The sequence below is a fragment of the Nerophis lumbriciformis genome, linkage group LG10, assembly GCF_033978685.3.
Source record: "Nerophis lumbriciformis linkage group LG10, RoL_Nlum_v2.1, whole genome shotgun sequence".
Taxonomy (NCBI): domain Eukaryota; kingdom Metazoa; phylum Chordata; class Actinopteri; order Syngnathiformes; family Syngnathidae; genus Nerophis; species Nerophis lumbriciformis.
Window position 1 is genome coordinate 39,488,752 of NC_084557.2, and position 19,954 is coordinate 39,508,705.

General features: G+C 38.3%; 17 non-coding genes and 1 pseudogene across 17 annotated transcripts; 1 reads left to right on the forward strand and 17 right to left on the reverse strand.

Annotated features, from left to right (window-relative positions):
- Window positions 1–111: 111 nt before the first annotated feature.
- Window positions 112–252, reverse strand: LOC133612951 (U4 spliceosomal RNA). Its single transcript, XR_009816286.2, has one exon. It is a non-coding gene; the product is annotated as a U4 spliceosomal RNA (small nuclear RNA).
- A 344-nt stretch (window positions 253–596) lies between these two features.
- LOC140679089 (U4 spliceosomal RNA) lies at window positions 597–737 on the reverse strand. Its single transcript, XR_012050681.1, has one exon. It is a non-coding gene; the product is annotated as a U4 spliceosomal RNA (small nuclear RNA).
- Window positions 738–1,097: 360 nt separating this feature from the next.
- On the reverse strand, window positions 1,098–1,238 carry LOC140679070 (U4 spliceosomal RNA). Its single transcript, XR_012050663.1, has one exon. It is a non-coding gene; the product is annotated as a U4 spliceosomal RNA (small nuclear RNA).
- Window positions 1,239–1,598: 360 nt separating this feature from the next.
- Window positions 1,599–1,739, reverse strand: LOC133613073 (U4 spliceosomal RNA). The gene has a single exon (XR_009816402.1). It is a non-coding gene; the product is annotated as a U4 spliceosomal RNA (small nuclear RNA).
- Window positions 1,740–2,099: 360 nt separating this feature from the next.
- On the reverse strand, window positions 2,100–2,240 carry LOC133612882 (U4 spliceosomal RNA). The gene has a single exon (XR_009816220.1). It is a non-coding gene; the product is annotated as a U4 spliceosomal RNA (small nuclear RNA).
- Window positions 2,241–2,600: 360 nt separating this feature from the next.
- On the reverse strand, window positions 2,601–2,741 carry LOC133612918 (U4 spliceosomal RNA). The gene has a single exon (XR_009816255.2). It is a non-coding gene; the product is annotated as a U4 spliceosomal RNA (small nuclear RNA).
- A 357-nt stretch (window positions 2,742–3,098) lies between these two features.
- LOC133613077 (U4 spliceosomal RNA) lies at window positions 3,099–3,239 on the reverse strand. The gene has a single exon (XR_009816406.1). It is a non-coding gene; the product is annotated as a U4 spliceosomal RNA (small nuclear RNA).
- Window positions 3,240–3,599: 360 nt separating this feature from the next.
- LOC133612898 (U4 spliceosomal RNA) lies at window positions 3,600–3,740 on the reverse strand. The gene has a single exon (XR_009816235.1). It is a non-coding gene; the product is annotated as a U4 spliceosomal RNA (small nuclear RNA).
- A 360-nt stretch (window positions 3,741–4,100) lies between these two features.
- On the reverse strand, window positions 4,101–4,241 carry LOC133612982 (U4 spliceosomal RNA). The gene has a single exon (XR_009816315.2). It is a non-coding gene; the product is annotated as a U4 spliceosomal RNA (small nuclear RNA).
- A 360-nt stretch (window positions 4,242–4,601) lies between these two features.
- On the reverse strand, window positions 4,602–4,742 carry LOC133613003 (U4 spliceosomal RNA). The gene has a single exon (XR_009816334.2). It is a non-coding gene; the product is annotated as a U4 spliceosomal RNA (small nuclear RNA).
- Window positions 4,743–5,086: 344 nt separating this feature from the next.
- On the reverse strand, window positions 5,087–5,227 carry LOC133612881 (U4 spliceosomal RNA). Its single transcript, XR_009816219.2, has one exon. It is a non-coding gene; the product is annotated as a U4 spliceosomal RNA (small nuclear RNA).
- A 348-nt stretch (window positions 5,228–5,575) lies between these two features.
- Window positions 5,576–5,716, reverse strand: LOC133612842 (U4 spliceosomal RNA). The gene has a single exon (XR_009816183.1). It is a non-coding gene; the product is annotated as a U4 spliceosomal RNA (small nuclear RNA).
- A 360-nt stretch (window positions 5,717–6,076) lies between these two features.
- On the reverse strand, window positions 6,077–6,217 carry LOC133612840 (U4 spliceosomal RNA). The gene has a single exon (XR_009816181.2). It is a non-coding gene; the product is annotated as a U4 spliceosomal RNA (small nuclear RNA).
- A 360-nt stretch (window positions 6,218–6,577) lies between these two features.
- LOC133613043 (U4 spliceosomal RNA) lies at window positions 6,578–6,703 on the reverse strand (annotated as a pseudogene).
- A 362-nt stretch (window positions 6,704–7,065) lies between these two features.
- Window positions 7,066–7,205, reverse strand: LOC133613031 (U4 spliceosomal RNA). Its single transcript, XR_009816361.2, has one exon. It is a non-coding gene; the product is annotated as a U4 spliceosomal RNA (small nuclear RNA).
- A 539-nt stretch (window positions 7,206–7,744) lies between these two features.
- On the reverse strand, window positions 7,745–7,881 carry LOC133613044 (U4 spliceosomal RNA). Its single transcript, XR_009816374.2, has one exon. It is a non-coding gene; the product is annotated as a U4 spliceosomal RNA (small nuclear RNA).
- Window positions 7,882–11,540: 3,659 nt separating this feature from the next.
- On the forward strand, window positions 11,541–11,681 carry LOC133613045 (U4 spliceosomal RNA). The gene has a single exon (XR_009816375.2). It is a non-coding gene; the product is annotated as a U4 spliceosomal RNA (small nuclear RNA).
- Window positions 11,682–17,722: 6,041 nt separating this feature from the next.
- Window positions 17,723–17,863, reverse strand: LOC133612850 (U4 spliceosomal RNA). Its single transcript, XR_009816190.1, has one exon. It is a non-coding gene; the product is annotated as a U4 spliceosomal RNA (small nuclear RNA).
- Window positions 17,864–19,954: the final 2,091 nt, after the last annotated feature.

Below are 19,954 nucleotides of genomic sequence, written 5' to 3' on the forward strand. Positions count from 1 at the left end.
TTATCAATACATTTTCAAGAAAATAGTTTAGGATGTCGCTTCTTTGACAGACCAGCATCTGTCATGTCAATGTTAGCATCAATGAGACCTTGATGTTAACAGAAAGATGAGTCTCAATGGAGACTATCAAAAATTGCCATAGCTGACTATATTTCAAGTCATCAAGGCGGGGTATTGGGTAAAGTTTTCAACTAGCAATAATCACGCCTCGGATAAACCTCATAGGCTATGATACTGCCACTGCACAAAGATGTCAAGTGAATGTTCAAGGCCATTCAGTCATTATTCAGCCTACATTTCACAGTTACGGTACTTCAGCACAGAACATTCATTCATTAAATTAATGGACTAGCATAACAAAGTTGGCAAACTCTTTTGTTCAAAATAGCATATCTATTTCTTATCATTTGACCAACGTTTGTTTGAACTTGTACAAGAAACACATTCGATTGTGCTTTGTGTACAGTATAGTTTTGTACAGTGTCTTATCAATATATCTTCAAGACAAGAGTTTAGGATGTAAAGTCTTTGACAGACCAGCACGGGTCATGCAAAAGTTTTCATTAATGAGATCTTGATATTAACAGTAAGATGAGTCTCATAGGAAACTATCAAAAATTGCCATAGCTGACTATATTTCAAGTCATCAAGGCAAGGTATTGGGTAAAGTCTTCAACTAGCAATAATTGCACCTCAGATAATCCTCATGGTCAATGATACTGCCACTGCACAAATATGTCAAGTGAATGTTCAAGGCCATTCAGTCATTACCCAGCCTACATTTCACAGTTACGGTACTTCAGCAGAGAACATTCATTCATTAAATTAATGGACTCGCATAACATAATTGGCAAACTCTTTTATTATTTGTCTTGTAAGACTGTTGTTTGAAATAGCATATTTATTTGTTGACCAAGGTTTGTTTGAACTTGTACTAGAAACACATTCTATTGTGCTTTGTGTACATTATAGTTCTGTACGGTGTCTTATCAATACATTTTCAAGAAAAGAGTTTAGGTTGTAGTTTCTTTGACAGACCAGCACCTGTCACGCAAAAGTTTTCATAATTGAGATATGGATGTCGTCAGTAAGATGAGTCTCAATGGAGACTATCAAAAATTGCCACAGCTGGCTATTTTTCAAGTCATCAAGGCAGGGTATTGGTTAAAGTTTTCAACTAGCAATAATTGCACCTCAGATAATCCTCATGGGCTATGATACTACCACTGCACAAAGATGTCAAGTGAATGTTCAAGGCCATTCAGTCATTACCCAGCCTACATTTCACAGTTACGGTACTTCAGCAGAGAACATTCATTCATTAAATTAATGGACTCGCATAACATGATTGGCAAACTCTTTTATTCTTTGTCTTGTAAGACTGTTGTTCGAAATAGCATATTTATTTGTTGACCAAGGTTTGTTTGAACTTGTACTAGAAACACATTCTATTGTGCTTTGTGTACATTATAGTTCTGTACGGTGTCTTATCAATACATTTTCAAGAAAAGAGTTTAGGTTGTAGTTTCTTTGACAGACCAGCACCTGTCACGCAAAAGTTTTCATAATTGAGATATGGATGTCGTCAGTAAGATGAGTCTCAATGGAGACTATCAAAAATTGCCATAGCTGACTATATTACAAGTCATCAAGGCAGGGTATTGGGTAAAGTTTTCAACTAGCAATAATTGCACCTCAGATAATCCTCATGGGCTATGATACTGCCACTGCACAAAGATGTCAAGTGAATGTTCAAGGCCATTCAGTCATTACCCAGCCTACATTTCACAGTTACGGTACTTCAGCACAGAACATTCATTCATTGAATTAATGGACTCGCATAAAAAAGTTGGCAAACTCTTTTATTTTTTGTTTTGTAAGACTGTTGTTCGAAATAGCATATTTATTTGTTGATCAAGGTTTGTTTGAACTTGTACTACAAACACATTTTATTGTGCTTTGTGTACAGTATAGGTCTGTACAGTGTCTTATCAATACATTCTCAAGAAAAGAGTTTAGGATGTAGATTCTTTGACGGACCAGCACCTGCCTTGCAAAAGTTTTCATCAATGAGATCTTGATGTTATCAGTAAGATGACTCTCAATGGAGACTATCAAAAATTGCCACAGCTGGCTATTTTTCAAGTCATCAAGGCAGGGTATTGGTTAAAGTTTTCAACTAGCAATAATTGCACCTCAGATAATCCTCATGGGCTATGATACTACCACTGCACAAAGATGTCAAGTGAATGTTCAAGGCCATTCAGTCATTACCCAGCCTACATTTCACAGTTACGGTACTTCAGCAGAGAACATTCATTCATTAAATTAATGGACTCGCACAACATGATTGGCAAACTCTTTTATTCTTTGTCTTGTAAGACTGTTGTTCGAAATAGCATATTTATTTGTTGACAAAGGTTTGTTTGAGCTAGTACTAGAAACACATTCTATTGTGCTTTGTGTACATTATAGTTCTGTACGGTGTCTTATCAATACATTTTCAAGTAAAGAGTTTAGGTTGTAGTTTCTTTGACAGACCAGCACCTGTCATGCAAAAGTTTTTATCAATGAGATATGGATGTTATCAGTAAGATGAGTCTCAATGGAGACTATCAAAAATTGCAATAGCTGACTATATTTCAAGTCATCAAGGCGGGGTATTGGGTTAAGTTTTCAACTAGCAATAACTGCACCTCAGATAACCCTCATGGGCTTTGATACTGCCACTGCACAAAGATGTCAAGTGAATGTTCAAGGCCATGCAGTCATTACCCAGCCTACATTTCACAGTTACGGTACTTCAGCACGGAACATTCATTCATTAAATTAATGGACTTGCATAACATAATTGGCAAACTCTTTTATTCTTTGTCTTGTAAGACTGTTTGAAATAGCATATTTATTTGTTGACCAAGGTTTGTTTGAACTTGTACTAGAAACACATTCTATTGTGCTTTGTGTACATTATAGTTCTGTACAGTGTCTTATCAATAAATTTTCAAGAAAAGAGTTTAGGTTGTAGTTTCTTTGACAGACCAGCACCTGTCACGCAAAAGTTTTCATAATTGAGATATGGATGTCGTCAGTAAGATGAGTCTCAATGGAGACTATCAAAAATTGCCATAGCTGACTATATTACAAGTCATCAAGGCAGGGTATTGGGTAAAGTTTTCAACTAGCAATAATTGCACCTCAGATAATCCTCATGGGCTATGATACTGCCACTGCACAAAGATGTCAAGTGAATGTTCAAGGCCATTCAGTCATTACCCAGCCTACATTTCACAGTTACGGTACTTCAGCACAGAACATTCATTCATTGAATTAATGGACTCGCATAAAAAAGTTGGCAAACTCTTTTATTTTTTGTTTTGTAAGACTGTTGTTCGAAATAGCATATTTACTTGTTGACCAAGGTTTGTTTGAACTTGTACTACAAACACATTTTATTGTGCTTTGTGTACAGTATAGGTCTGTACAGTGTCTTATCAATACATTCTCAAGAAAAGAGTTTAGGATGTAGATTATTTGAAGGACCAGCACCTGCCTTGCAAAAGTTTTCATCAATGAGATCTTGATGTTATCAGTAAGATGAGTCTCAATGGAGACAATCAAAAATTGCCATAGCTGGCTATTTTTCAAGTCATCAAGGCAGGGTATTGGTTAAAGTTTTCAACTAGCAATAATTGCACCTCAGATAATCCTCATGGGCTATGATACTACCACTGCACAAAGATGTCAAGTGAATGTTCAAGGCCATTCAGTCATTACCCAGCCTACATTTCACAGTTACGGTACTTCAGCAGAGAACATTCATTCATTAAATTAATGGACTCGCATAACATGATTGGCAAACTCTTTTATTCTTTGTCTTGTAAGACTGTTGTTCGAAATAGCATATTTATTTGTTGACAAAGGTTTGTTTGAACTAGTACTAGAAACACATTCTATTGTGCTTTGTGTACATTATAGTTCTGTACGGTGTCTTATCAATACATTTTCAAGTAAAGAGTTTAGGTTGTAGTTTCTTTGACAGACCAGCACCTGTCATGCAAAAGTTTTTATCAATGAGCTTTGGATGTTATCAGTAAAATGAGTCTCAATGGAGACTATCAAAAATTGCAATAGCTGACTATATTTCAAGTCATCAAGGCGGGGTATTGGGTAACATTTTCAACTAGCAATAATTGCACCTCAGATAATCCTAATGGGCTATGATACTGCCACTGCACAAAGATGTCAAGTGAAGGTTCAAAGCCATGCAATCATTACCCAGCCTACATTTCACAGTTACGGTACTTCAGCACGGAACATTCATTCATTAAATTAATGGACTTGCATAACATAATTTGCAAACTCTTTTATTCTTTGTCTTGTAAGACTGTTGTTCGAAATAGCATATTTATTTGTTGACCAAGGTTTGTTTGAACTTGCACTAGAAACACATTCTATTGTGCTTCGTCTACAGTATAGTTCTGTACAGTGTATTATCAATACATTTTCAAGAAAATAGTTTAGGATGTCGCTTCTTTGACAGACCAGCATCTGTCATGTCAATGTTAGCATCAATGAGACCTTGATGTTAACAGAAAGATGAGTCTCAATGGAGACTATCAAAAATTGCCATAGCTGACTATATTTCAAGTCATCAAGGCGGGGTATTGGGTAAAGTTTTCAAGTAGCAATAATCACGCCTCGGATAAACCTCATAGGCTATGATACTGCCACTGCACAAAGATGTCAAGTGAATGTTCAAGGCCATTCAGTCATTATTCAGCCTACATTTCACAGTTACGGTACTTCAGCACAGAACATTCATTCATTAAATTAATGGACTAGCATAACAAAGTTGGCAAACTCTTTTGTTCAAAATAGCATATCTATTTCTTATCATTTGACCAACGTTTGTTTGAACTTGTACAAGAAACACATTCGATTGTGCTTTGTGTACAGTATAGTTTTGTACAGTGTCTTATCAATATATCTTCAAGACAAGAGTTTAGGATGTAAAGTCTTTGACAGACCAGCACGGGTCATGCAAAAGTTTTCATTAATGAGATCTTGATATTAACAGTAAGATGAGTCTCATAGGAAACTATCAAAAATTGCCATAGCTGACTATATTTCAAGTCATCAAGGCAAGGTATTGGGTAAAGTCTTCAACTAGCAATAATTGCACCTCAGATAATTCTCATGGTCAATGATACTGCCACTGCACAAATATGTCAAGTGAATGTTCAAGGCCATTCAGTCATCACCCAGCCTACAATTCACAGTTACGGTACTTCAGCACAGCACATTCATTAATTAAATTAATGGACTCTCATAATTGGCAAACTCTTTTATTCTTTGTCTTGTAAGATTGTTGTTCGAAATAGCATATTTATTTGTTGACAAAGGTTTGTTTGAACTAGTACTAGAAACACATTATATTGTGCTTTGTGTACATTATAGTTCTGGACGGTGTCTTATCAATACATTTTACAGTTTAGGTTGTAGTTTCTTTGACAGACCAGCACCTGTCATGCAAAAGTTTTTATCAATGAGATATGGATGTTATCAGTAAGATGAGTCTCAATGGAGACTATCAAAAATTGCAATAGCTGACTATATTTCAAGTCATCAAGGCGGGGTATTGGGTTAAGTTTTCAACTAGCAATAACTGCACCTCAGATAATCCTCATGGGCTATGATACTGCCACTGCACAAAGATGTCAAGTGAATGTTCAAGGCCATGCAGTCATTACCCAGCCTACATTTCACAGTTACGGTACTTCAGCACAGAACATTCATTCATTAAATTAATGGACTTGCAGAACATAATTGGCAAACTCTTTTATTCTTTGTCTTGTAAGACTGTTGTTTGAAATAGCATATTTATTTGTTGACCAAGGTTTGTTTGAACTTGTACTAGAAACACATTCTATTGTGCTTTGTGTACATTATAGTTCTGTACGGTGTCTTATCAATACATTTTCAAGAAAAGAGTTTAGGTTGTAGTTTCTTTGACAGACCAGCACCTATCACGCAAAAGTTTTCATAATTGAGATATGGATGTCGTCAGTAAGATGAGTCTCAATGGAGACTATCAAAAATTGCCATAGCTGACTATATTACAAGTCATCAAGGCAGGGTATTGGGTAAAGTTTTCAACTAGCAATAATTGCACCTGAGATAATCCTCATGGGCAATGATACTGCCACAGCACAAAGATGTCAAGTGAATGTTCAAGGCCATTCAGTCATTACCCAGCCTACATTTCACAGTTACGGTACTTCAGCACAGAACATTCATTCATTGAATTAATGGACTCGCATAAAAAAGTTGGCAAACACTTTTATTTTTTGTTTTGTAAGACTGTTGTTCGAAATAGCATATTTATTTGTTGACCAAGGTTTGTTTGAACTTGTACTACAAACACATTTTATTGTGCTTTGTGTACCGTATAGGTTTGTACAGTGTCTTATCAATACATTCTCAAGAAAAGAGTTTAGGATGTAGATTCTTTGACGGACCAGCACCTGTCTTGCAAAAGTTTTCATCAATGAGATCTTGATGTTATCAGTAAGATGAGTCTCAATGGAGACTATCAAAAATTGCCATAGCTGGCTATTTTTCAAGTCATCAAGGCAGGGTATTGGTTAAAGTTTTCAACTAGCAAGAATTGCACCTCAGATAATCCTCATGGATGCACAAAGATGTCAAGTGAATGTTCAAGGCCATTCAGTCATTACCCAGCCTACATTTCACAGTTACGGTACTTCAGCACAGAACATTCATTCATTAAATTAATGGACTCGCATAACATGATTGGCAAACTCTTTTATTCTTTGTCTTGTAAGACTGTTGTTCGAAATAGCATATTTATTTCTTATCGTTTGACCAACGTTTGTTTGAAACTTAAAACACATTCGATTGTGCTTTGTGTACAGTTGAGTTATGTAAGGTGTCCTATCGATATATTTTCAAGTAAAGAGTTTAGGATGTAGCTTCTTTGACAGACCAGCACCTGTCATGCAGAGGTTTTTATTAATGAGATCTTAATGTTAACAGAAAGATGAGTCTCAATAGAGACTATATTAAATTGCCATAGCTAACTATATTTCAAGACATCAAGGCGGGGTATTGGGTAAAGTTTTCAACAGCAATAATCACACCTCAGATAAATCTCACAGGCGATGATACTACCACTGCACAAAGATTTCAAGTGAATGTTTAAGGGCATTCAGTCACTACCCAGTCTACATTTCACAGTTACGGTACTTCAGCACAGAACATTAATTCATTAAATGAATGGATTCGCATAAAAAAGTTGGAAAACTCTTTTTTTTTTGTCTTGTAAGACTGTTGTTCGACATAGCATATTTAATTGTTGACCAAGGTTTGTTTTCATTAATGAGATCTTGATGTTAACAGAAAGATGAGACTCAATGGAGACTATCAAAAATTGCCATAGCTGACTGTATTTATATTTAACGGACTCGCATAACATAATTGGCAAACTCTATTATTATTTGTCTTGTAAGACTATTGTGTGAAATAGCATATTTATTTGACCAACATTTGTTTGAACTTGTACTAGAAACACATTCTATTGTGCTTTACATACAGTTGAGTTATGTAAGGTGTCCTATCGATACATTTTCAAGGAAAGAGTTTAGAATGTAGTTTCATTGACAGACCGGCACCTGTCATGCAGAGGTTGTCATTAATGAGATCTTGATGTTAACAGAAAAATAAGATTCAAAGGAGACTGTCAAAAACTGCCATAGCTGACTATATTTAAAGTCATCAAGGCGGGATATTGGGTAAAATTTTCAACTAGCAATAATCACGCGGAAAACCTCATAGGCTATGATACTGCCACTGCTGTGTGTGTGTGTGGGCCCAGCCTTCAGGGTGTTGTGATGCTTCTACTACAGTGGAGGGAAGGTTGCATGTCTACTTCCCACCTGCTTGCTAACCTCTCGCTTACAGACACTGCCACTGGCTAGGCCTTGTGGTGAACGGAGAAGCAGCCTTGTGCGTCAGTTTTCTTCTGCCAGTACACAGCCTCTCTTTCACCATGACTCCTGTCAGACCTCCACGTGGCCCAAGGCAGAAGTGGCAGAGGAACTTGGAGCTGCAGTGGTCCCCAGAGGCATCAGTGATGCGCAGGCCCGCATTGTGGATAAGCCCTGGCATCACCCAACCACTGCCCCGCTGCCTTGTGGGTTAGTCTGGGAAGACAAAAGGCTAGGGGAGCCCACCCTGAGAGAAAAGCAAGTGCTGGTAGGCACACCATAGGCTGTCCTCCGACAGACCGGAACTCCGGCAGCCTCCTGCAGCTGTGAGGAGGTTCCAGTCGTCCTGGGTTTCCCTAGACATCGGATACAGCTCCCCACAGCGAAGAAGTGATGTTGGAGTCTGCGCGTCTCCCTCGTCGTAAAAGACCTCAAGGGTGGAGTGGGCATGGTTGCATAGAAGTTCCACAACGGTCACAGAGGCCGCAATGCCCTCCATCTTGAATACGTCAAACCAATATTTATCTGAATTTTGGCTCTTCTTTGTTTTTTTCAGCGTCTTTTCTTCCTCTGATTTCCTCTTTTTGGGTGTTTTAAGCAAGCACAGGTATTGCGATCTTTCTAGGTGGGTGTTTGGCAGCCGTGTTTTACTAAAAACATTGGCGTAAACCAATGAGGAGGCTCCTTCGTGGGCTCTGCTCACCCCTCCTTTTTCTAAATCCTGTGGTTGGATCTGGAGGGGTTGACGGGTATTTTGTCTTCCGGGGTTTTATTTACTAAAATACCTAATTATAAGGTACAGACAGCACACACGTACGTTTTTTTCCAGAAGTGATTACTGTTACAATATACATTATGATGCTTATATGATTTTTATTTAGTTAAAGAATATAACTTAGGTAAAACTCCTCCACTAAGTTAACCGTCTACTTCACGTGATTAAGACACAAATGTGGATGACTCCAACTCTGTGACGTCATTACTCCTTCAATATCAAAAGCGAATAAAGCTGATTTTGATTCTGAGAGGGCAGCGTGGGCAATTTGCATAAAAAATGTCTCTCAAACAAACAAATTACAACTGCGAATCAGTTAACTTGAAAGAGCCGTTCAAAAGACTTGACTCGTTCGTGAACATCACGTCTCTATTAGCTATCAGAACACTAACAGCATACACTTTGTCTGTTGGGACATATGGCTCTTTGATGGCCTAAATTAAAAATGTTCAAGCATTAAATAATGCCAAATTAATTACAAATATCAATACTACAGTTGTATTGGCCCCTAGTGGTTAGAGTGTCCGCCCTGAGATCGGTAGGTCGTGAGTTCTAACCCCTGGCCGAGTCAGACCACAGACTATAAAAATGGGACCCATTACCTCCCTGCTTGATACTCGGCATCAAGGGTTGGAATTGGGGGTTAAATCACCAAAAATGATTCCCGGGTGCGGCCACCCCTGCTGCTCACTGCTCCCCCACCTCACTGTTCTCTGTTCATCTTTTAAAGAACGAATATTCGATAGATTCGATAAAACAGTTGCAATAGCAGAATCAATGTCAGCACACGACGCAGCTGCGTGCCGCCATTGTTGTTTAAATGAAACAGTCGCTTCGGCGCTACATCACATCTATGAAATCCCGCCCGGCGATCCTGATTGGTTCATTATTTTTTGCTATCTGGAAGGAGTTTGCAATGCCTTCGAGCCCAGACCCTTGTGTGGAGCTCAGCGAACTACAAGGGTCTGGCGAGAGTCAGGTTAGTGTCTGGTAGCCAGGTGGTAAAATATATGCAGTAAATTTGAAGGTAGTTGCAGATTTGAGACACTAGATGGCAGTAGTGTATAAGCTATTGAACACTACACAAAATAATTTGACAAGCTACTCATTAAACGGACACATTGGAAGTGTCAGGATGTTGCCGCACCGTCTGCATTAAAACCAACGAAATTAAAGACAAGTTTATGTTATTGAGTTGATATATCAAAATATGACACTTTCTCTTCTTACTCCATGCAGACGGCGCAGCCAAACTCGGTGGATACTGTTACCTGATTGGCTGTTAGCATGTCCCTCCCATTGCTCAGTGACACTTCCTGTTTTTTGTTTAGCTGGGTCCCCAGAGCGCGAGTGACTTCATGCAACGAATCTTGTTTCATAATTCCTGGTTTCTTCCGACCCAAAAATATAACTATATGTCGAATGTTTTATCCAACATATCAATCAATTATGTGTCTGTCACGATATATATTGATGTCATTTCATCGACCCAGCCCTAATAGTAATTATACTCTATGGTTGCCTAAAATAATGTGTCAACTCATGTGAATAATCACAAAAAATTTTGCATAAATCATGGTAATACACCTTTATCACACCGTACATGCTGCTTTACCTCAACCACGGATGGTTACCTGATACGGTCAGTGATCAGGTGAATGTATACGCAGTGCAAAGATGAGTGAGTGAGGCGACTCCTGACTGGACTCAAGATAAAAGTCTTACCAAGTTTTGAGCAAATGAACTCAGGCATTTCAAGTAAAACATTTCCAAAAATGTCCTGTATGACATTCTGACATCAAAGTAAATAACTTTGATGTCAGAATGTCATACAGGACGTTGGAATATTGGGCTTTTTTAACATAATTGAAAATATGCAATCTAGTAATAACCTGGGATTAATCAGGATTAATCCAAATTCAAATTTGTAATTAACCCAGATTAAACCAAATTAAAATCTGTGCTTAGTTTGATTTAAAAAAACAATACATTTGACAGTGCTAATTATTACACAGTTATAATAAATGATAAATGGGTTGTACTTGTATAGCGCTTTTCTACCTTCAAGGTACTCAAAGCGCTTTGACACTACTTCCACATTTACCCATTCACACACACATTCACACACTGATGGAGGGAGCTGCCATGCAAGGCGCTAACCAGCACCCATCAGGAGCAAGGGTGAAGTGTCTTGCTCAGGACACAACGGACATGACGAGGTTGGTACTAGGTGGGGATTGAACCTATAGTTGCCTATACATGTGTCATATTTTTGATGCAAATTGATAAAACAGAGTGACAAGCTAAAACAGTATTTTATTTTAAAACATTTACTTTTCAATCCATGTTAATATTAGGTTTGTTGCATGATCAGGTATCATTACAGTCAACATACATGCAATTGATGCCTATATGCAACGTTTATGTCAAAATAATATGTTTAGTAAGAAAAATTAAGTGACTGACTCACAATATTTCTTCTAAAACGATGTGGCGGGCCAGATCTGGCCCTAGGGCCTTGAGTTTGACACCTGTGCCCGAGACAGTAATTTTATACTAGTCAGAAGAAAATGTTGACCGAATGATAACAAATAAATATAATGTTCAGCGCATCCGTGTTAGAAGGATAAAACTAATAGATATTGATAACGTTTTTGTGCTAGCCCGAGAATTTTCATGAATGAGCGGTCTGTACTAAGTACGATAACTGTGAAATGTAGGCTTGCTAATGACTTAATCCTCTTGAACATTCTTTTGGTATCTTTGTGCGGTGGCAGTATCATAGCTCATGAGGTTAATCTGAGGAATGAGCAATGCTAGTTGAAAATTTACCCAATACTTTGCCTTGATAATTTGAAATATAATCAGCTATGAGATTTTGATAGTCTCGACAGCAGTGATCTCCACCCTTTGTTTTTCCATCTAAGATCTACAAAATTAAAATCAATAATGTTTTTAACATTTATTTCTACGCTTATATCAATTCAAGCAAAACAAATAAGCTTTTTTTGCCAGAACATTAACGCAATGCTTGTATCCGAACCTTACTCACTCATTTTGTATAAAGGGAAATCAATAACAGAAAATGTGTTCATCAATTTTGTACATCCTGTATTTCACTATGCATTTCTCACTAGTTACTTTTTTTTATAAACTATTAGAGCTACATTGACAAAATAAAGGATGTTGTGTTTTATTTATATAACTGCCAACATTTAAATGTTCTTTAATTAGGGAGCAGATCTCCACTCAAAACAGTGCAGTCATTGTCCTTGTGCTATTTTGTGGTCATTTGTGATTACTATTCTAGGATTGAACAGTTATCATACAAGTACTGACAGTTTGAGCAAATGTGAGTTTGACCCCTTGGTGAGCTACTCAAAATCACCTGGCATGTTACCCGTAGTTCGTGAGCTACCAGTTAAGAGACCCTGGCTCTACGGAGACTGATTTTCCCGGTAACATCAAGATAATCTTAACCAACAGCCTGATTTGATAGTAGCCTCAGTGGAAATTGGACAGGGTGGCACTCACCCCACCATACCTCAAAGGTATTGCTGGTTTTACTAGTGGAGGTATTACTTTTTCTGCAGGGTCACGTACAGAAACTTTGTTTCAACTTTTACATCTTCTAAATAGTCAGGTTTGATGTCTTGTTGGTGGACATCTGGAGGATGCAGTCTCAACTCTGTAAAATCGTTAGCTTTTTAGCTAACAAGTGTGAGACCAAGTTGTGTGAAAAAGATCGAACTATTATTTTAGCCAAAAGCCGCCAGCTAAACTTGGTCTGAATCAATTTAAGTTTTTAATGGAGCATCAATTTGCAGTGCAATTAAGATAGAAACAATAACAGATGTCAGTCTGTGCTGTAGTACCGTAACTGTGAAATGTAGGCTGGGTTTGACTTAATCCTGATTATTGCTAATTGAAAACTTTACCCTGCACTCCGCCTTAATGACTTGAAACATAGTCAGCTATGGTACTTTTTGATACGCTCCACGGAGAGTAACCTTCATGTTAACATCAAATTTTATCAAATGATAATTTAGGCTGGCAGTTGTTGGGCAATGTTGGACTAACATTGGACACGCAAGTGGCTGTTTTCCTTCTAGACAGGTCATTTAATGTTCCATTCCCCTATTTTTTGTGTGTATCCTTTTGTGTGGCTATGTGTGTTACGATAGTCTGCCACAAAATCTGGACTCGGGGGTCAACAACCTCAGAGTGTGCATCTACAACTCTCATCGGCAACGTCATGCACTTCCAGGGAGGAGGGGACTGGGAAAAACTATCAGCGAGGTGCGCATGTGCGCAGAGTGGAGTAGGAGAGGGGGGGGGGGGGGTTGTACAGTTTGAATTCTGCCTGGCGACACAAGCATTGAAGTACCAGAGCTTTTTGCCCGCTCTGTTTAGAATTAGAAAGAGATAAATGGGACCATCTTGTGGAATGTTTGAGATAACAAAAACCAAATTGGATTATTATCAATTTTTCAAAATAATTCTCACCAGTTGTGTTTATATTGGTGTGTACATGTTGCTTTTATTGTCCATACTTTTGTTTTCATACTGACACGAGTATGTATGCATACTTGATGAAAACTAGATGTTAAAAATAACGTGTGTAAAATTAAGGGATTTTTTGAAGGGCTCAAAACGAGAGATGGTGTTTTTAATATTTTTTTTTGTCATAAAGAAATACAATAATGTGTGCTTACGGACTGTATCCCTGCAGACTGTATTGATCTATATAATGTATATATTGTGTTTTTTATGTTGATTTAATTTTTAATTTTTTTAAATTTTAATTTCTTGTGCGGCCCGGTACCAATCGGTCCACGGACCTGTACCGGGCCGTGGCCCGGTGGTAAGGGGAAAACTGCTCTAGCAGGTGACTTTTCAAATGATGCTACATATTAGCAGTAATGTTACTTTTTATAGCAACGCTTTTGCTCCACACTTGACAAATTACGGTTGTCTGTTCGACATATTCCCACTTGAAGTCAAACCACCGCCAGACAATGGACCCGCAGCTGTTTTTTGGGGGAATTAAGTAATTCTTCCTTCATTCGTATTACCACTCACACGGCTGCGCTAGCATCACAGCTAACGTTAGCCATGCTGCTACCTCTCTGCTGGGAGAGGGCGTAAACATATGTGACGTATGTCGTGACAGTATGTGACGTGTGTAAGAAGGTGTGCTTGCTGTCTGAGAAGGAGAGACTAGAAAGAGTGAGAAGAGCCTGTAGTGTAATGCCAGCAGCTAAAAGCAACTGCGTGAGAACGTATACTCCGATATCACCATATAGTCATTTTCTATATCGCACAGAGACAGCTGACATTTTTACCTGTAACTTTTAATTCACATGGCCGTCTTAACGGTTAGGACACAGACCTGTGGATGTGTTGAAGGTGTGCTGGAAAATGCAGAACGGAAATTAGGGAGCAGCAGAAAAGTGGAATGTATTCTTTAAATCGGTGCATTGGAAAACACGGTCCAATTTTTTTTTTTAAACTGGATCTGGATCGGTATTTTCCCATGCCTTGCCGATACGCATGTTTGGCAAATATCGGCGGCCGATCCAATCCAAATATCGGATCGGGACAACCCTAATTTGGACACTAGGGGAACATATTCTTAGTAACAAAGACTTAATTTAGAGTTATTTGGTTAGGGTTAGGGTTAGGGTTAGTAATGGTGAATATGTTCCCCATACTAAAGTGTTACCGGCTTACTGGTTGTATAATAAGGCATTAATAAGTACTTAATAATGACTAATTAAGAGTCAATGTGTTACTAATTTGCATGTTAGTAAGCATTGAAGTACCAGAGCTTTTTGACCGCTCTGTTTAGAATTAGAAAGAGATAAAGAACGGGGAAATGGCACCATCTTGTGGAATGTTTGAGATAACAGAAACCAAATCAGATTATTATAAATTTTTCTAATGAATTTTCACCAGTTGTGTGTGTGGTGTGTAATGTTGTGTCGTTCGCGAACGATTCGTTCGAACGAACGAATCTTTTGAGTGAACGTACTGAACCGAATCACTTCATGAACTGATTCGTTCCTTTCTCAGTTCAGTTGAGCTCCGCCGCGACCATGCCGGTATGAGTGGAACTGGCGCATTCTGTGACGTCGGCGAACGACGCAGCCAGCTACTCATCATGGGGGCGGGGGGAGGGACTGAGCGAACGATTCGTTCACCGCGGATTAACGACATGAATCACTCTGTGAACGACAACGCTCTCGCTCTCTGCTCTGCTTGCCCCAATGCCGCGAGTGATTCTCCTCCCGTCGCGGGGATATGTTTCATGCCATTGGCATCCGTTCTCCATTCATTCTCCAAGCTAACGGCTAATGTTGACATGAAAACAAACACACACATTATCTCAACACATAAAGTTATGAGAGTAGAGGAGACAGAAATAAAGTCAGTGCAGGGCAAGGCTGAGCAGCAGCGACGCGAGGGGGAGGGGCGGGGCGTAAAGTGTAGGGCAGGCTGTTTGAGAAGATTTAAAATAAAAAATAATAACTAATGTATGTACATATACATAGGCTATTATTTATCTTGATTTTTATATTATTTAAGCTATTTATTTTCTTTTTTATTGCATATTTAAGTTGATATTTCCATTTTTATATTTTTAAATGTAAGCTACAGAAATTTTAGTTTTAATGTTGGCTTTTCTGGCACTTGGTTTAATATTTGTTTAGTTTTATTTAACGTAGCCTATTTCTTTTCTTTTTGTTTGCACATTTATCTATTTATTTTCTTTGTTATATTTTTAAACATAGGCTACAGAACATTTAGTTTTTATGTTGGCATTTCTGGCTCTTAATTTATTTGTTTTATTTTGAAGGTATTTATTTTCTTTTTGTTTGCATATTTACAGAACTGCTGCTGCAGAAGTGATTCGATGATTCGCCGACCTGCACACAGAACTGCTGCTGCTGAAGTGATTCGGTGATTCGCCGACCTGCGCACAGAACTGGAACTGCAGAAGTGATTCGGTGATTCGCCGACCTGCGCACAGAACTGGAACTGCAGAAGTGATTCAGTGATTCGCCGACCTGCGCACAGAACTGGAACTGCAGAAGTGATTCGGTGATTCGCCGACCTGCGCACAGAACTGGAACTGCAGAAGTGATTCGGTGATTCGCCGACCTGCGCACAGAACTGGAACTGCAGAAGTGATTCGGTGATTCGCCGACCTGCGCACAGAACTGGAACTGCAGAAGTGATTCGGTGATTCGCCGACCTGCGCACAGAACTGGAACTGCAGAAGTGATTCGGTGATTCGCCGACCTGCGCACAGAACTGCTGCTGCAGAAGTGATTCGGTGATTCGCCGACCTGCGCACAGAACTGCTGCTGCAGAAGTGATTCGGTGATTCGCTGACCTGCACACAGAACTGCTGCTGCAGAAGTGATTCGGTGATTCGCCGACCTGCGCACACTGTACTGCAGTGCCGGCCCAAGCCTCCATGGGGCCCTAAGCAAAATTTGATTTTGGGGCCCTCTATTTCTGCCAATAATATATAAATAATATATAAACTCATTGCGGCTCTGGCAGTGTTGTTTACATTATCCTATTGTCAGCCTGGCATGTCTTTACAAATGACATGTCATTTAGAAAGATATGGGGGTGGCCCAGTTAAGAACATAAATAATACCAATGAATGAACGAATGATGTCCAGAGTGCCACATATGGTTCCTAATCTTAAAATGTAGAAAACATTCAGCTACAAGAGTGATAAAGCTTTGTATTTACAGTAAAAGTGTCATCTTGTCTCATCAGTCCATCCATTTTCTACCGCTTATTCCCTTTGGGGTCGCGGGGGGCGCTGGAGCCTATCTCAGCTACAATCGGGCGGAAGGCGGGGTACACCCTGGACAAGTCGCCACCTCATCGCAGGGCCAACACAGATAGACAGACAACATTCACACTCACATCCACACACTAGGGCCAATTTAGTGTTGCCAATCAACTTATCCCCAGGTGCATGTCTTTGGAGGTGGGAGGAAGCCGGAGTACCCGGAGGGAACCCACGCAGTCACGGGGAGGACATGCAAACTCCACACAGAAAGATCCCGAGCCCGGGATTGAACCCAAGACTACTCAGGACCTTCGTATTGTGAGGCAGATGCACTAACCCCTCTGTACATATTAGTCTTTAATTACTAGTTTATATTTTTAGTTAATTGTTCATATTTAATGTTTACTTTGTACAAAGAGAGCGCAGTCTACTGAAGTTAAATTCCATGTGTGTTAAACATAACTGGACAATAAAGCTGATTCTGATTCACTTTATTATTTTTGGTAACAAAAACCTGAAACAGCAATGTGCAAAAATGTTGACCTAAAATTGTGTTTTTGTACAATAATATATCTTTGATCATTTAGAAATCATCAGTCAGACTCGTACATGCAAAAAATAATAATTTTTTGTTAATTGCTTTTGGGGGCCCCCTGGTGGCCGCGGGGCCCTAAGCAAGCGCTTAGTAGGCTTATACCTTGGGCCGGCTCTGCTGTACTACGCACGCCCCCCCCCCCTCCTCCTTTTTTTTGGGGGGGGGGGGTGATTCGGTGAACGAATCTTTTGAACGAATCAATTTAAGGAACTGATTCTAGTGATTCAGTACAGTCAAAAGAACTGCCGATCCCATCACTAGTGGTGTGTACATGTTGCTTTTATTGTCCATACTTTTTTTTTATAATGATACGAGTGACTACATACTTGATGTAGACTATATACTTAAAATTAACGTGTGTAAAATCTGAGATTTTTTTTAGAAGGGCTCAGAACGGACCTCCAAATAATCTATCGAAATAATTGTGCCCACGAAACGTTCTCAGATAACATGCTTAAATTTCCAAAGTTTCACGGAAACCGTCCGTAGTGTTTTGATTGTATTATATTGTTTTTAACACGTTAAATAGTCTCCGTAGAGACCGTCAAAAATTGCCATAGCCGACCATATTTCAGGTCGTCAAGGCGGGGTATTGGGTAAAGTTTTCAACTAGCAATAATCGCGCCTCGGATAAACCTCATAGGCTACGATACTGCCACTGCGCAAAGCTACCGTTAAAAAGTTCACTTCGGGGAGGTCATTATCCAGCACAACGTCCACAGCGACGGTACACAGTAAGATCATTTCATGAGTCAAAATATAAAATTTTCCGAATCGTCTTACACCACCGCTGTCTAATATAAAAATGTGTGTTTCACTCGTATTAAGCTAAAATATATTTATAAAACAACTGAGCACCGCAATGCATGATGGGAGCCCATCATACAAAGTACTCACCCACTAAGGATTGATGTAATGCTTAATATTGATATATCAATCGGGTTTACTTATTGTAAAATATAAATCATAAAGCGCCGTGTCCGTGTTAAAATACATAAAATACAGAGGTGACAAAACAGCTAAATACAAAAAGCTTGTACCCGGCAGTCAACACCACGCATGCGTGCGGGTTTCAAGCAGCTTTCATACGACCGTTTCAACTTCCATGCTCTACATACGTTTACATTTACAACATGTTAAACTATTTTTGGGAATTCTGGATGATTTACCAGTATGATGACTGCAACTTTGAGCCAAATGGACAAAAGAATGACACGAACAATACAGTGTATTCTTATCTTAAGGTCTATAAGCCAAACACGTCTTTTATACGCATGTAATTGTATTTGTATCGACATGCATACATATCTGGATGGCTACCGTACCACAAAGATACAAAGCATTTGCATGTTATTACATAGATGTATTGTTGGCATGTAATACTGTAGATACATTTACACTTCCGCCTCATCTTGTGACCAAACCGCCATGCATTGTGGGTTGGCAACCACAACCCAGTTGGTTAAACTCGAACGTGTTCTCCCTATGCTGCTACAAACATGTAAAACACGTAATAGTAATTAATAATTAACTATTGGCCATTTATTTGTCTAATCGCCCACATTCACAGTAACAAAAAGCAATTATTTGCGTGAAATCATTGCGGTGACGTCACAGATTAGCTCTGCCACTAACATCAAAGATGCTATTCTACCAAGACAACACTAGAGGTCAGTGCTGTGTCGTACACATAACCCACGTCTTTTTCTTCACATATTTTAGTACAGGTCAACTGTTGCGCGCTAAAATAACAAATAAGCAATAAAACCCTGCGTTTAAAATATTTTTTTTAAATTTACCATGCACAGTATTCTGAGCAGTGCAGAGACGTGTAATGTCTTGATGCTTGGGGCTCTCCTCCCTCATCTCAATTGTCTTCTCCTCTTGTGAACGTTTGGCAGATAACGTAGTTCAAAAACATCTTCGACGTCCTTCCAAGTATTCCACAAGACAGAAAAACATCAATATCAAAATGTACTATCGTGGTTTTAACTTTTTAAAAGTTGAGTTTGGCCCAATTACCTGTCGTAAAATCCCGCTAATCATGTTCAAGATTCGTCTTCTTCTTCTTCTTCATTTTATGGCGGATACATGTTCAAGATCTATGCTCGTTAGCTTGTGATAGAGAAAACCGGAAATTACTCTACATCACATCCGCTACAACTTCACTATGCTGTAAAAAAATAATACATTCAAAATTACATAAATATGTTTGCAATTTATGTGTATATATATATATATATATATATATATATATATATATATATATATATATATATATATATATATATATATATATATATATATACATGTACATACATATATATATATATATATATATATATATATATATATATATATATATATATATATATATATATATATACACATGTACATACATATATATATATATATATATATATATATATATATATATATATATGTACATACATATATATATATATATATATACATATATATATATATATATATATATATATATATGTATATGTATGTATACAAGAAAAATAGTACTTCAAAAATGTGTTACGTGAACGTGACATATATATTTTACTATAGTAATTGGTTGTGGCGTCTAAGATTGCTGTTGTTTTTGGTTTATTAATAGTTAATATATTATTACTACTTTTAACATCAATAATAATAACAATAATGCATGTTTATATATGTGCTTTACACACCCTGTATTACTATAACTGTTCCCAAACTACAGTACACGAGCCGAACCTGGTACCCTGGC